Raw genomic sequence first — 14,275 nt, forward strand, 5'->3', positions numbered from 1 at the left:
CAGAATTGAGCCACTCATTACATACTTAGCCTTGGTGTAATGGAGCAGTTGATAAACTTGCTGACCATATATTAGCTGGCAGTCGTATAGGTGTGATGACTTAAATATTATTTTCCAGTATTCTTGTTTGCTTTCCAATATTCTTGATTCCATCATCATTTGGTTATCTGGATCTTAACCAAATTGTCAAGGCAGAATGCCAAGGTTTATCTTTCAGTAGACGGTTAGAAAAACCTTTGAGAGAGTTCTGATTTTGTGTATGCCTCTAGCAAATCCTCTGAGACCTTTGCTTCGGAAGTATAGTCATGACTGTAAATTTTGGTTTGCCTAGATTACACCTCCTTAATGTTTCTTTTTTGGTCTGATTTGTGCTTAGCTTATTGAAGGTGAGGTATAGTGATTTTCTTCTAAGCTTAAATCACCTTTGTCTGTGCATTTATTCAAGTCACCTACAAAGCTTAATTCCTTTTTCTTCTTAACCTTCTCATTTTAATCAGTCATTGTCCCTTTTTATTTAAATAACTCTTGAATTTATCTTTTTTATCCTGAACATAGCGTATAGCAGATTACTTGCTACAAAGTAGATATCAGTAAAATTTGAATATCTCTACTGTCACTACCCAGATTTAAATCATAATTTCTTGGATCAGTTGAAGTTAAGTATTCTCATTTCTCATGCTTCTTTTTTAAAAAAATATTGCTTTATTTATTATTGGCTGCTCTTGGTCTTCATTGCTGCGTGCGCACTTTGCTCCTTGCAGTAGCTTCTCTCGTTGTGGAGCGCGGGCTCTTGGCACCCGGCTTCAGCGGTTTGGGCACACGGGCTCAGTGGTTGCGGTTTGCGGCCTCCAAACTGCAGGCAAAGTTCTGGGGCACGGGCTTTGCTGCCCTGAAGCATGTGGGATCTTCAGGGACCAGAAGTCGAACTGGTATCCCCTGCATCGCAAGGCGGATTCTTAACCACTGGACCACCAGGGAAGCCCTTCTCATTCTTCTTTATTCCATTCTTGGAACTGTTACCAGAGAGATCTTGACAAAATACTAATCTTATTTAATTACTTGGTAAATATGTTTCAGTAGCTCATGTTCAAACTAAACTTTTTCTTCTTCTCTCTTTTTTTTTTTGGTTTATAACATAATTTTTTAGTCCAAAGAAATAGAAATAGAACTTTACTGTGTAGAATAGTAGTAGGACTCAATCTTGTTGAAACAGGAATTGGGGGTGGGGTTCAGCTGGCATATTTTTACCCTTTTTATTTCTGTTCCATCTAGGTTGAATCATGAGCAGTCTCCTCAGGGGCACTGTGGGAATAATACTGATGTGTAGGATGAAACTTGCATTCCTTGGCATGAGATACAAGAGTTCTTCATGATCTAGCTGCTGCTATGCATTCAAAGCATATCATTTCCTTTCAAACTACCTTATTGTTAGCCTTGTGCTTCATCTGTGCTGGCTGCATATAATCCTGTAACCTTGAGCATGCTGAAATGTCATGAAATGTCCTCCTCTGCCCTGGTCACCTAGCAAAAACTTACTCTCAAAGAAGTGGCTGCAATGCTGCCTTCTCCATGAAGCCTTTCCAAAGCAGTAGGCTTTTGAACAAAGTTGATGACCTCTTTCCTCCTCCATCTTAAACTACTCTCATTTTTATTATAATATCCGTCACGCATTGCCTGGCACATAGTATGACTGTAAAACACTACAATAATTTCTTTCTGTGATTGCTTCTAATAGTAAATCATGAGGTCTTTGAAAGCAGTAATTTTGTCCCATTTGTCTAAGTTACCCAAGAGCTTAATCAGAGCTCAGTTTTTGCCTTGAAGAATGTATACCTAATTGTGTCAGGTTTTCTGACATTTCAACGAAATTTAGAAACCCAGGTTTTAATGCAACATCTACCCATTTTAAATGTTAGCCACATGTTTTGGTTGTTAGAAACACTGCGCAGGCCAGACAAAGCATGTCTGTGGGCAAAACACAGCTCATGCTGCCAGTCTGCAGCCTCTCCATTCTGTGAATGTTTCTGTGCAAAAGCTAGTTAGACAGGATTGGTTGATTTTCCTTACATACATATTACAAAAATAATCAAGCCAAATAAACTCTGCAAATTGTGAATGCTCAAAAAAAAAAAAAAAAGAGGAATTTATTATGAGCATATCTTAATCCTTGTCCCATCCTTGTAATTCTTTAAAAAAAATTTGTTGTTCAGTCACCAAGTCGTGTCCAACTCTTTGCAACCCTATGGACTGCAGCACGCCGGCCTTCCCTGAAGTTTGCCCAAGTTCATGTCCACTGAATGGGTGATGCCATCCAACCATCTCATCCTTTGTCACCCCAATCCTCCTCCTCCTGCCCTCAGTCTTTCCCAGCATCAGGGTCTTTTCCAGTGAGTCAGTTCTTCACATCAGGTGGCCAAAATATTGGAGCTTTAGCAACAGTCCTGCCAATGAATATTCAGGGTTAATTTCCTTTAGGATTGGCTGATTTGATCTCCTGCAGTCCAAGGGACTCTCAAGAGTCTTCTCCAACACCACAATTCAAAAGCATCAATTCTTTAGTGCTCAGCCTTCTTGATGGTCCAACTCTCACATCCATATATCCTGGGAAAGCCATAGTTTTGACTGTACAGACCTTGGTCTGCCAAGTGATATCTCTGCTGTTTAATATGCTGTCTAGGTTTGTCATAGCTTTTCTTCCAAGGAGCAAGTGTCTTTTAATTTTGTGGCTGCAGTGATTTTGTAGCCCAAGAAAATAAAATTTGTCAGTTTCCACTTTTCCCCATCTATTTGCCATGAAATGATGGGACTGGATGCCATCTTCTTAGTTTTTTGAATGTTGAGTTTTAAGCCAGCTTTTTCACTTTTCTCTTTTACCTTCATCAAGAGGCTCTTTAGTTTCTCTTCACTTTCATTAGAGTGGTATCTGCGTATCTGAGGTTGTTGATATTTCTCCTAGCAATCTTGATTCCAGCTTGTGATTCATTCAGCCCAGCATTTCATATGATGTGTTCTGCATATAATTTTAAATAAGCAGGGTGAATACTCCTTTCCCAATTTGGAACCAGTCTGTTGTTCCATGTCTGTTTCTAACTGTTGCTTCTTGACCTGCATACAGGTTTCTCAGGAGACAAGTAAGGCCATCTGATATTCCCATCTCTTTAAGAATTTCCCACAGTTTGTTGTGATCCTTCACACAGTCAAAGGCTTTCACATAGTTGATGAAACAGAAATAGATGTTTTTCTGGAATTCCTTTGCTTTCTCTATGACCCAGCGGATATTGGCAATTTGATTTCTGGTTCCTCCTTTGCCTTTTCTAAACCCAGCTAATACATCTGGAAGTTCTTGGTTCACATTACTGCTGAAGCCTAGCTTGAAGGATTTTGAGCATAATCTTGCTTGGATGTGGAATGAGTGCAGTGGTGTGGTAGTTTGCACACTCTTTGGCATTGCCCTTCTTTGGGATTGGAATGAAAACTGACCTTTTCCTGCGTTACTATGTCCAATTTACCTTGATTTAGGAACCTAACAGTTCCTATGCAATGTTGTTCAGTTTACAGCATCAGGCTTTACTTTCACCACATCTGACTATACTTTCAGATACATCCACAACCTAGTGTCATTTCCACTTTGGCCCAGCCTCTTTATTTCTTCTGGAGCTATTTCTCTACTCTTTACTCTTTCACAGTAGCATGTTGGGCGCCTTCCTACCTGGGGGGCTCATCTCGCATTGTATCATTTTACCTTTTTGTACTGTTCATGAGATTCTTGGGGCAAAAATACTGGAGTGATTTGCCGTTCACTTCTCCAGTGGGCCGTGTTTGGTCAGAACTCTCCACTATGACCCGTATGTTTTGGCTGGCCCTGCATGGCATGGCTTACAGCTTCATTGAGTTATGCAAGCCACTTTGCCACTGTGATCCATGAAGAGGAATGGAATGGTAATTGATCCTAAAGTACCTTTTAAGTTAAAATTGTACAAATTTGATTATAGACTTGGGTCTGCCTTAGGGTGACCTTGAACTATGAACTTAACCTCTCTAGGCTTCACATTCTCTGCTGTAAAATGAGGACTTTGAATTAGAGAAACTTTTCAGGCACTAAAATTATAAAATTGTTTTGTATTCTTTGCTTGTATAAATACTTGCTATGGCTCTACTAAGTTATTTTACTTGGCTCTAAATCACTTCTAGATGACAACAGTAGTGGTGTGGTTTTCAAAAAGCCATGGTTCAAGGACCTTAGTAATTCTCATTTCCTTATATTTTATTAAGTTAGCTAGTCCTTTCTTTTTTATTAAGAGATACACACCCACACATATTTGCTCTACAGTTTGTTTGGCTTGATTGTTTTTGTAATATACAATTAAAATCAACTAACCCAGTATAACCAGTTTTTTTTTTTAATTTTATTTTTTATTAGTTGGAGGCTAATTACTTCACAACATTTCATGGGTTTTGTCATACATTGACATGAATCAGCCATGGATTTACATGTATTCCCCCTCCCGATCCCCCCTCCCACCTCCCTCGTATAGCCAGTTTTTTTTTTTTTTTTTTCAGTTTTTTATATATATATATGAAGTGAAGTGAAGTGAAAGTCGCTCAGTCATGTCTGACTCTTTGCAACCCCATGGACTATACAGTCCATGGAATTTTCCAGGCTGGAATACTGGAGTTGGGTAGCCTTTCCCTTCTCCAGGGGATCTTCCCAACCCAGGGATCAAACTGAGGTCTCCCACATTGCGTGCGGATTCTGTACCAGCTGAGTCACAAGGGAAGCCATATATATATATATATTTATATATGGGTATATATAATTACTTATATAAATATCTGATTTAAACACCTCTATTGAAATATAATTATTTTGTGCAATAAATTGCACATATTAAAGGTGTACAATTTGTTGAAATTTTGATTTATGCTCTAAAACATTTCTTTATACTCCTTTGTGATCTTCTTCATCCTGTCTTCCTGCCTTATCTGTTATTATTATGGATATACTTTATTTCACTTACATTAGTTTGTATTTCCCAGGATTTCATATAATCATTTAGTATACTTCTTTCCTGCCCTTTTCCCCTCAGCATAATTATTTTACAATTAACCTATGTTGTTTTATGCGTTATGTCGTATTGCTGAGTATATTCCATTGTGTGTATGCCACAGTTCCACAATGGAATTGTTTATCCACTCACCTGTTAATCGTCATTTGGGTTCTTTCTAGTCTGGGCTGTTAACAGATAAAGCTCCTGTGAACATTCATGTTTAAATCCTTGTGAGGACATATACTTTTCACTTCTCTTGAATAACTGTGTTCCAAAGTCTATTTTTATTTATATTCACACCAGCAATTGTGTGACAGTTCCACTTGCTCTGTTCTTCACTAGCATTCCATTTAGTCTTTTAATTTTGCCCAGTTTAGTGGATAAGTAGCGGTATCTGTGGGTTTTAATTTGCAGTTTCCTGTTGACTGATGATGTACATCTTTCAGTGTGCTTATACACTATCTGTACGCCTTCTTTTGTTTGAGACACAAACAACTTTGTTTGTGATGAGAACTTTTAGGATTTACTCTCTTAATGTTCATATTAATATCCAGCAGTGTTAATTATATTTATCATGTTTTATATTGCATCCTTAGTATTACTTACCTTATTACTAGAAGTTTGTACCTTTCAGTCAAATTCAGTCGCTCAGTCATGTCTGACTCTTTGCAACCCCATGAACCGCAGCATGTCAGGCCTCCCTGTCCGTCACCAACTCCCGGAATTTACCCAAACTCATGTCCATCGAGTTGGTGATGCCATCCAACCATCTCATCCTCTGTCGTCCCCTTCTCCTCTTGCCCTCAGTCTTTCCCAGCATTAGGGTCTTTTCCAATGAGTCAGCTCTTTGCATCAGGTGGCCAGAGTATTGGAGTTTCAGCTTCAGCATCAGTCCTTCCAATGAACACCCAGGACTGATCTCATTTAGGATGGACTGGTTGGATCTCCTTGCAGTCCAAGGGACTCTCAAGAGTCTTCTCCAGCAACACAGTTCAAAACCATCGATTCTTCTGCGCTCAGCTTTCTTTATAGTCCAACTCTCACACCCATACATGACTACTAGAAAAACCATGCCTTGACTAGACGGACCTTTGATGTCTCTGCTTTTTAATATGCTGTCTGGGTTGGTCATAACTTTCCTTTTATACCTTTAGACTGCCTTCATCTAGTTACCCCTCCCTCTGCCCTCTGGTAACCACAAATCTCATCTCTTTTTTGTGAGTTGTTTTTGAAGTGTAATGGACCTACAGCACTATGTTAGTTCCTGTTACACAATATAGTGATTCAGCATTTCTATATATTTCTTAATGATCACGACGATAAGTCTAGTTAACTGTCTTTTCCCATACGATAATATTACATAATTATTGACTGTATTTCCCACACTGTAGATTTCATACCCATGACTCATTCATTTTACAAATGGAAGTTTGTACTGCTTAATCTCCCTCACCTATTTTCCGTCTTCTTCTGTCCCTCTCCCTTCTGGCAACCACTTGTTCATTCTCTGTATCTGTTTTATGGCTGAGTAATATTCCTTTGATAAACATGTAGATTGCTTCCATATCTTGGCTCTTGTAAATAATGCTGCAGTGAACATAGGGGTACGTATATCTTTTCTAAATAGTGTTTCAGTTTCCTTTGGATAAATATCCAGGAGTGGAATTGCTGGATTGTGTGATAGCTCCTGGTGACTCAGATGGTAGAGAGATTGCCAACTATGCAGGAGACTTGGATTCTATCCCTGGGTTGGGAAGACCCCCTGGAGGAGGGAATGGCAGCCCATTCTAATATTCTTGCCTATAGAATTCCATGGACAGAGGAAACTGGTCATCTACAGTCCATGGGTTGCAAAAAGTCAGACACGATTGAGCGACTCTGTTTTTAATTTTTGGAGGAGCCTCCCTACTGTTTTCCACTGTGGCTGTACCCATTTACAGCCCCACTAACAGTCCATGAAGGTTCCCTTTTCTACACATCTTGCCAAACTCATTTATTAGTTCTGGTAGTTTGGGTTTGTTTTTGTCCTAAGATTCGTAGGATTTTCTATATAGATAATAATGTCATCTGGGAAAAAATAGTTTTATTTCTAAACTGAATGCCTTTTATTTTTATTATTTTAAAATTATTTTTTGTTTTTATTTTTTGCCTTCCTATATCAGCTAGAACCTCAAATACAGTGTTGAATAAAAGTACTGAGAGCAGACCTCCTTGTCTTGTCTCTGTCTTAGGGGAAAAGCATTTTAGTCTCTCATCATAAAGTATGATTATAACTCTAGGTAGGGTTTTTGTACAAGTTCTTTGTAGTTTTAGGGAAGTTCTGTTCAGTTCCTCGTTTATTGAGAGTTATATGTCCATTCGTGGTGTTAACTTTGTCAAATGCTTTTCTATGCCTCTACTGAGATCATCCTGTAGTCTCACTTTCCATGTGGTGGATTGTGTTGATTGATTTGAGTGTTAAACCAGTCTTCACTACTGGCACGACTGCCTGGTCATGATGCATAGCCTCCTTACACATGGTTTGGTTCACTGTGGGTCATAGTTTGCCTTGCGCAGTCCGTGTTGTTGATGGCCATTGTAAAAGAAGGAAATAGAGTGGAAAATTTCAGACTATATTAAACTTTACTTCGAGAAATAATTTGTTTTGTATGTGTATGTACTATAGTTCATATCCAAAATTTTGAAATCAACTAATTCACTTATTGAGCCTGAAGATGAGCCAAAAGTGGGGCAAGAAGGCAACTAGCCTTAAGAGGAGGGTGCCTGGTTAAAGGGGGTACAGCTGGGGTGGGAAGATGGTATTAGGGAAGGTAGGTGGCACTGGTGGCAAAGAACCTGCCTGCCAGTGCAGGAGACATAAGAAATGTGGGTTTGATCCCTGGGTTGGGAAGACCCCTGGAGGAGGGCATGCTGACACGCTCTAGTATTCTTGATGGAGAATCCCAGGGATGGAGCAGCCTGGTGTGGGATGCAGTCCAGAGGTTTGCAAAGAGTTGGACAAGACTGAAGCGACTTGGCATGCACACAAGGCAGAAATGGAATAGGGGTTTCTTTAGAAAAGCCTCATTTATTTCTTAGTTTTGATTAGAGAAATCTTTTTAAAAATATTTCTGTTTATTCATTTGCCTGTGCCGGATCTTAGTTGCGGCACACGTGATCTTTGACCTTCGTCGCAGCATGCAGTATCTTTAGTTGCATCATGTAGGAACTAGTTTTCCAACCAGGAATTGAACCCAGGCCCCCTGCGTTGGGAGTGTGGAGTCTTAGCTACTGGACCACCGTGGAAATCCCAATTGGAGAAATCTTTATGGCTGCCTCCTGAAGCCCATGGTCTGTGAAAGGATGTAATTAGGTGAAGATTCACAACTTAATGATCTCAGCCAAAGGACTTGGCAGACTATCAGATTTTGGGAGCATGCTCCAATAGCATGCTCTCTCGTACAACTTTACCATATGGTCTTAAGGTACTCTTCTAGAAATATTATTTTTAATAAAGTCAGGCAGAAGCTATTGTTAGATTTGCTTACATAAAGATTTTGATTCTTATAATATCTTTTCATATGCACTGAGAATGTAATTTTTGTAGGGACACACAGTCTTGAGATACTAGTTAGTGATTTCAGTTACTGGTTTGTTTCAGGATTCTAGCTGGGCCCAATTGGAGAGACTAGAATAATGATGGGGGAGGAATCTTTATGGTATCTTTTAAGTTTTAAAATGTTGGATTTGTGTTTCTCAGTCATCATCTTTATTATTTTGTCAGCTTGGTTCTAATGTAGTGTTTTAGTTTTAAATCTCTGAAGGAAGAAATATGATTAAAGAATCTAAATGCCTTGTCATTCTCTAGATCAAATCAGCTGTGACCAAGGATGTATGTTAACATGTCTTAGATCTGTATGTTTTCCCTGTCTTTATAGCCTTTGAGTGGAATCACTGGTAACTGGGCAGGCACCCTAGGAGGTATTTATTATTAATAAGTTAATTTAAAAATAAGTTAACTAAGTCAAACGCAATGGTATTGAAGTAATTTATTTTCTGGATGGTTAAAATTAATCCTGTTGCTTTAAAGCAATGGTTCTTCGCCATTTTGTTCAAAAACCCCCTTGAAGCCTATCCAAGAACTTCAGTTAGCCTGCTTAAAACTTTTAAATTATACAATTCAACATGCGTTGTTAAATTACCTGTAAAATCTAGTTTTTCACGCATGGAATACCAGAATTAAAACGATTATTTCTAATTATAGCTGTATTTGAGAAAAATATTATTAAGTAGCATAGCTGCTTCCTAAGTTTAGAAAAATAGTAGGCATTGATGTAAATCTCTAATAACATGTACTATAATAGGAACCATAGAAACTTTCAGGACAAGGTGAATAATTCAAGAAATGTGTATTAGGTGATGAAGTTTTAAAAGAATGTCCTAGGATTTGTTATCTGAATGTGAAGAGGTAACTGTGGAAGAAGGTAAGTAGTTCAGAGAAGGCTTTATAAACTATGCTCTAAGATTGTTTTTAACAGTAAAATTTTATGATTCTACCCCCAAATACTATAGTTAACCTAGAGATAGTTCATTCCATAAATCTGTTTCAGATTGCTTTAGCAAATAAAATAATTTATAATCTTTTTTTTAAGTATAGCTATGAAATGGATCTGATGAAATTTCAAATAAATCATGACTAAAATTTACAGTAACATTAGATATAAAATTTATACCTCTGTTTTGTCCTAAATATTTACCTTGCACAGTGCTTTATACATAATTTAAACTCTCATTGTGTATTAATTGTAAAATGTATAATATAAATCAAACCTATTCTTTCCATTTGCCTGGAAATTTTATTCCTTTACTTAGCTATTTTGTTGTTAATAATGAAAAAAAATAGTAAGTTTATTTTCATGTAATATATGTAATTAAAGAAGATTTTGAATGAAATAGAAGCTAGCTTACATGTATTAAGTTAGCTTTAAAATTGGTACATTGTTAAAAATATAAAATTAACCAGTAAAATATATACATTCACCTTTAAATTTTATTTCATATAATACCAATGTTAAAATAACATATGCTTATTTTAAAATAAATCTCTTTACATGGCGTAATATACATAGTAATGGGACATACTGCTGTGTTCCTAATTTTAAAAATAAAATCAGTAAGAATTGTGTCAGTTTTATCTTTATTATGTTTGACTTTCTTCTCTGCGTTTGTTATGATTTTGACATTTTTAGGTCAGTTTTCTTTTTTATCTTCACTTTAAGTCTGTAATGTATCTACTTTGGTTTTATATAGATTTCGTGCTTCTAATCTCCCACCTCTCTCCCTCATCTCTACCAAATAACTAGTTATTCAGAAATTTAGTTCATTGACTTAGAGATTTACCATTTTTTAAAACGTTTGGTTTAAAATGTTTATATACCTTTTAGAGATTTAAATGAGTCTTTAGTGAACTAAAGAGGTTTATTTCAGATAATAATTGATTCTCTTTAGGATCAGGCCCTGTATTATAACCCTGCTCAATTATAATATTTAGTAGAATAATACAATTATCTGGAGACTTCACAGGGCAATTTAGTCCGAAGAGCTTATAGCAACACTTGGACAAAGCGTAGGTAGAGGCATAGCTCTCCCATGTCTTGATGTTATTTTGTGGGTTTTTGTTCCTTTGTTTGCCTAGCATACACTTAAAGTGTATTTTTCCTCTATCAATTAGTTATAAGAAATGTGACTGAGGAACCATTCTCCTGTCTCTCTTTTTAGAAGGAACATAATTATATTAACAAATGATTGGGAAACATTTGTTTAAAATGGAAACATATGTAAATTAAAGCCTTGCATATGAATAATAGAGAAATAATTTGATGTGTCTGTGGCCTACCTAGTATAAGAAACCAACTTTCTAATAGCTGTGGATGTGACAGTTAGCATTATATTTTCAGCTTCCTCTTTAAAATATTTTAATAGATGAGCAATATTGACATGTTTAAGGTACTATTTGGATAAACTTGAACTTTATTTTTTGGCCCTGTTGCTTGTGGGATAGTAGTTCCCTGACTGGGGATCTAATTCTTATGTCCTCAGCACTGAAGGTGCATAACCCTAACCACTGAACCACCAGGAAGTTCGTAAGCTTGAACCTTCGTTATTGCTCCAGTTAAAAAGCTATAACAGTGCCTTCATAAGTTTTTTTATTTAAACAAATTTTTAAAATTAATTCATGGCTGTGCATGATCTCCCTTGCTGTGCCCGGGCTTTCTCTAGTTGCAGTGAGTAGGGGCTACTCTCTAGTTGCAGTGCTCGGGTTTCTCATTGGAGTGATTTCTCTTGTTGCAGAGCGTGAGCTCTAGAGCTCAGTAATTGTGGCACATGGGCTTTGTTGCCCCACAGCACGTGGAATCTTCCCAGACCAGGAGTCAAACCCGTGTCCCCTGCATTGCATTGGCAGGCAGATTCTTAACCACTGGGCCACCAGAGAACTTCCGTGCCTTTGTAATTTCACCTCAGTGAAGAGCAGGGCAGAAGGGAGAAGACTTAATTCATGTCTGTTTTGTCCCCAATACTTTATATATTATCTTTAATCCTCACTAAACTCTTTTGAGGTTGGTATTATTTTCTCCACTTTACAGATGAGCAAATTGAGGCAGAGAGGTATCACAGCAGGTAGCCTAACTAGAGTTCACATCTGTTTGCCTGACTTCAAGGTCTGCGCTCTTTGCATGTGTTGTCCCTTTGGTGTAAACTAAATTGGAAATTGGATTTCTTGTGAATAACATGTTTTAATCATTCCATCTACCACTTTTGCTTGTCTTATCTTTTTGGGTTTCTATTGAAGTTTTGTCTTTATCAAAGTTATATATACTCCTTATAAAATACTAAACCATACAGAAAAGTATAAAGATGAAGAAATCTAAAATCTCCCCAATCATAGGTACTATTGATTTGAGATTTTATAATGCATTTTTTATACAATTGAAATCACAGTATATAATTTTGAACCTTGAATTTTCATCAGGCAGTATAGTGTAACCACTTCTTTATATAATTGTCAACATGTATTACTTGATACCACCTTCCCAGATGGTGCTAGTAGTACAGAATCTGCCTGCCAGTGAAAGAGACACAAGATACATGGGTTTGATTCCTGAGTCGGAAGGAACCCTGGAGTAGGAAATGGCAACCCGTTCCAGTTTTCTTGCCTGGGAAATTCCACAGACAGAAGAGCCAGGTGGGCTGTATTGTCCATGGGGTGCAAAGAGTGGGACATGGCAGAGCTGCGCACATGTGCGTGCGTGCACACACACACACCTTGGTATATATGTAGGCATAATATATCACAATTAAAGGGATTGTTATGAACATTTAGGTGCTTTTTTCCTTTTGTAAATACCATTGAGGTGAACCTTCCTGTACCATAGCCAGTTAAGATGTTGCCTGATTTCTCCACTAACGACTCCTCCCTGCCCAACACTAAAGATAGATAGTCAGATGTTGGTATTTATGAGTTACTCAGATTAATTTTTGTTCATCTGTCCATTTGTCCTTTCTTCCTATCTTCCCCTTCAGTATGGTTACAATATTTTTCTTTTTTAATACAGTTAGGTTCATTTTTTTCAAGTTACTTTCAGTTTTAGGTGCTTTCCTCTTCACATTCCTTCTTATTTTATTTTTTACATATGTAGAATATTAACATGCTTTTCAAAAATCAAAACTTTTCAAAGCCAGCTTGTCTTGTGTACTCCATCTGCTGTCTTCTAATCAAGGATTTTGTTATATCAGTTGTCTGCCCATCAGTAGTTTTCTCTTTTCTGCATCATTGTTGTCCACATACAGGCCTGCTGAATTTTCTCCCACCTAAAAAAGCAAAACTGATTTCTCTCCTACCTCACTGGCCCTTCCTTCTTAGGGTTCCTTGACCTCTTAGTGGTCTTTGACCACAGTCTTTGAGCCATTTCATTTTTTTGGTCTCTATCTTGTAAACATACATATATAACATTGGTGATTATTAAATTTGTATCTGTAGCTACTGAATAAGATTTCAATATCTAACCTAATTGGTATCTTCTCTTGGATATCTGATAAGCATCTCTTAATTAAACTACTCTAAGCCTAAATTCTGATCCTTTATCCCAAACTTACTTCTCCCTCTCTCTCTTTAACCCAGTAATTGGTGACTCTATCCTTCTCTTTGCTCAGACCAAAAACCTTGGAGCCATCCTTGCCTTCAGTCTGTATTATCAAATCCTGTTGTTTTAACTTCAGAGTATGTCCTGAATTGTTTCCTTCTTACCACTTCCTACTCTACCAACTTGATCCCAGGCAACATCTCTGTTACCTGTATTATTGTAACAGTTTCCTGTCTGGGCTCACTGTTTCTGTCCATGTACTTCTTTCATCTCTTCTCAACAGAGTGATCCTTAAAAAACTGTTCTCTTATCCTATTCTAGTCAAAACCATCTCCAGTCATTCTCATTTTCACTCAGAGTAAAAGCCAAAGTCCTTAGAGTGGCTTAAAAGGCCCCACATGATCTGGCCCCTGTTATTTCTCTGACTTCATCTCTTTTCATTTTTGCCCTTGTTCATTTCCTACAGCTACAGTGGCCTTTTTGCTATTCCTCAGACCTCTGTGTTCTTTCCTCAACTTTATGTCCTTAGTTTTAACTCTGCCTAGAGTATTCTTCCTCTAGATATTTGCATAGCTAGCTCCTTGGTTTTCTTCAGATCTTTGCCCATGTTACCTTTTTAATGAGGCGTTTCCTGTCCACTCTTTTAAAAATGAAAAGATCCTTTGCTTGCACCTCCTATGTTATTTTTGCTTTTTTTTTTTCCTCCATAGTTATCAGACTCTGACTTGTTATATATTTAACTTTGTAGATATTGGTTAAAATTTATTGAATGAATGAATTCAGCCCTCTCTTTGTCCTTCAAGAGTTATCCATTCTTCTTGCTACATTCCAGTTGCTGATCTCTCTCCTATTCTACTTTATACTCTCTCCTGCCTCAGAACCTTTGTATGTTTTATTCCCTCTACTTGGAAAACTCTTTCCTTCCCCCTTCTTTTTCTGGCCTAGTTAACTTCTACTGCTCATCCTTTAGATATCAGCTCAGAAGTCCCTATTTCAAAGAACCTCTGGATTAAGACCCCTGCTGTATTCACTCTTAGTCACGCTCTTTGATCTCTCTCACCAACTAAACTGAGCACTTCGCAAAGGCCAGAACCTTGAGTATGCTGC

At 37.5% G+C, this 14,275-nt stretch overlaps 1 protein-coding gene across 2 annotated transcripts in view; it reads left to right on the forward strand.

Annotated features, from left to right (window-relative positions):
* The window catches only part of UHRF1BP1L (UHRF1 binding protein 1 like), an 80,193-nt gene that overhangs the window by 10,347 nt on the left and 55,571 nt on the right, over positions 1-14,275 (forward strand). The gene's annotated exons all lie outside the window — the stretch shown is intronic.

This window comes from Cervus elaphus, chromosome 22 (genome assembly GCF_910594005.1).
Source record: "Cervus elaphus chromosome 22, mCerEla1.1, whole genome shotgun sequence".
Taxonomy (NCBI): domain Eukaryota; kingdom Metazoa; phylum Chordata; class Mammalia; order Artiodactyla; family Cervidae; genus Cervus; species Cervus elaphus.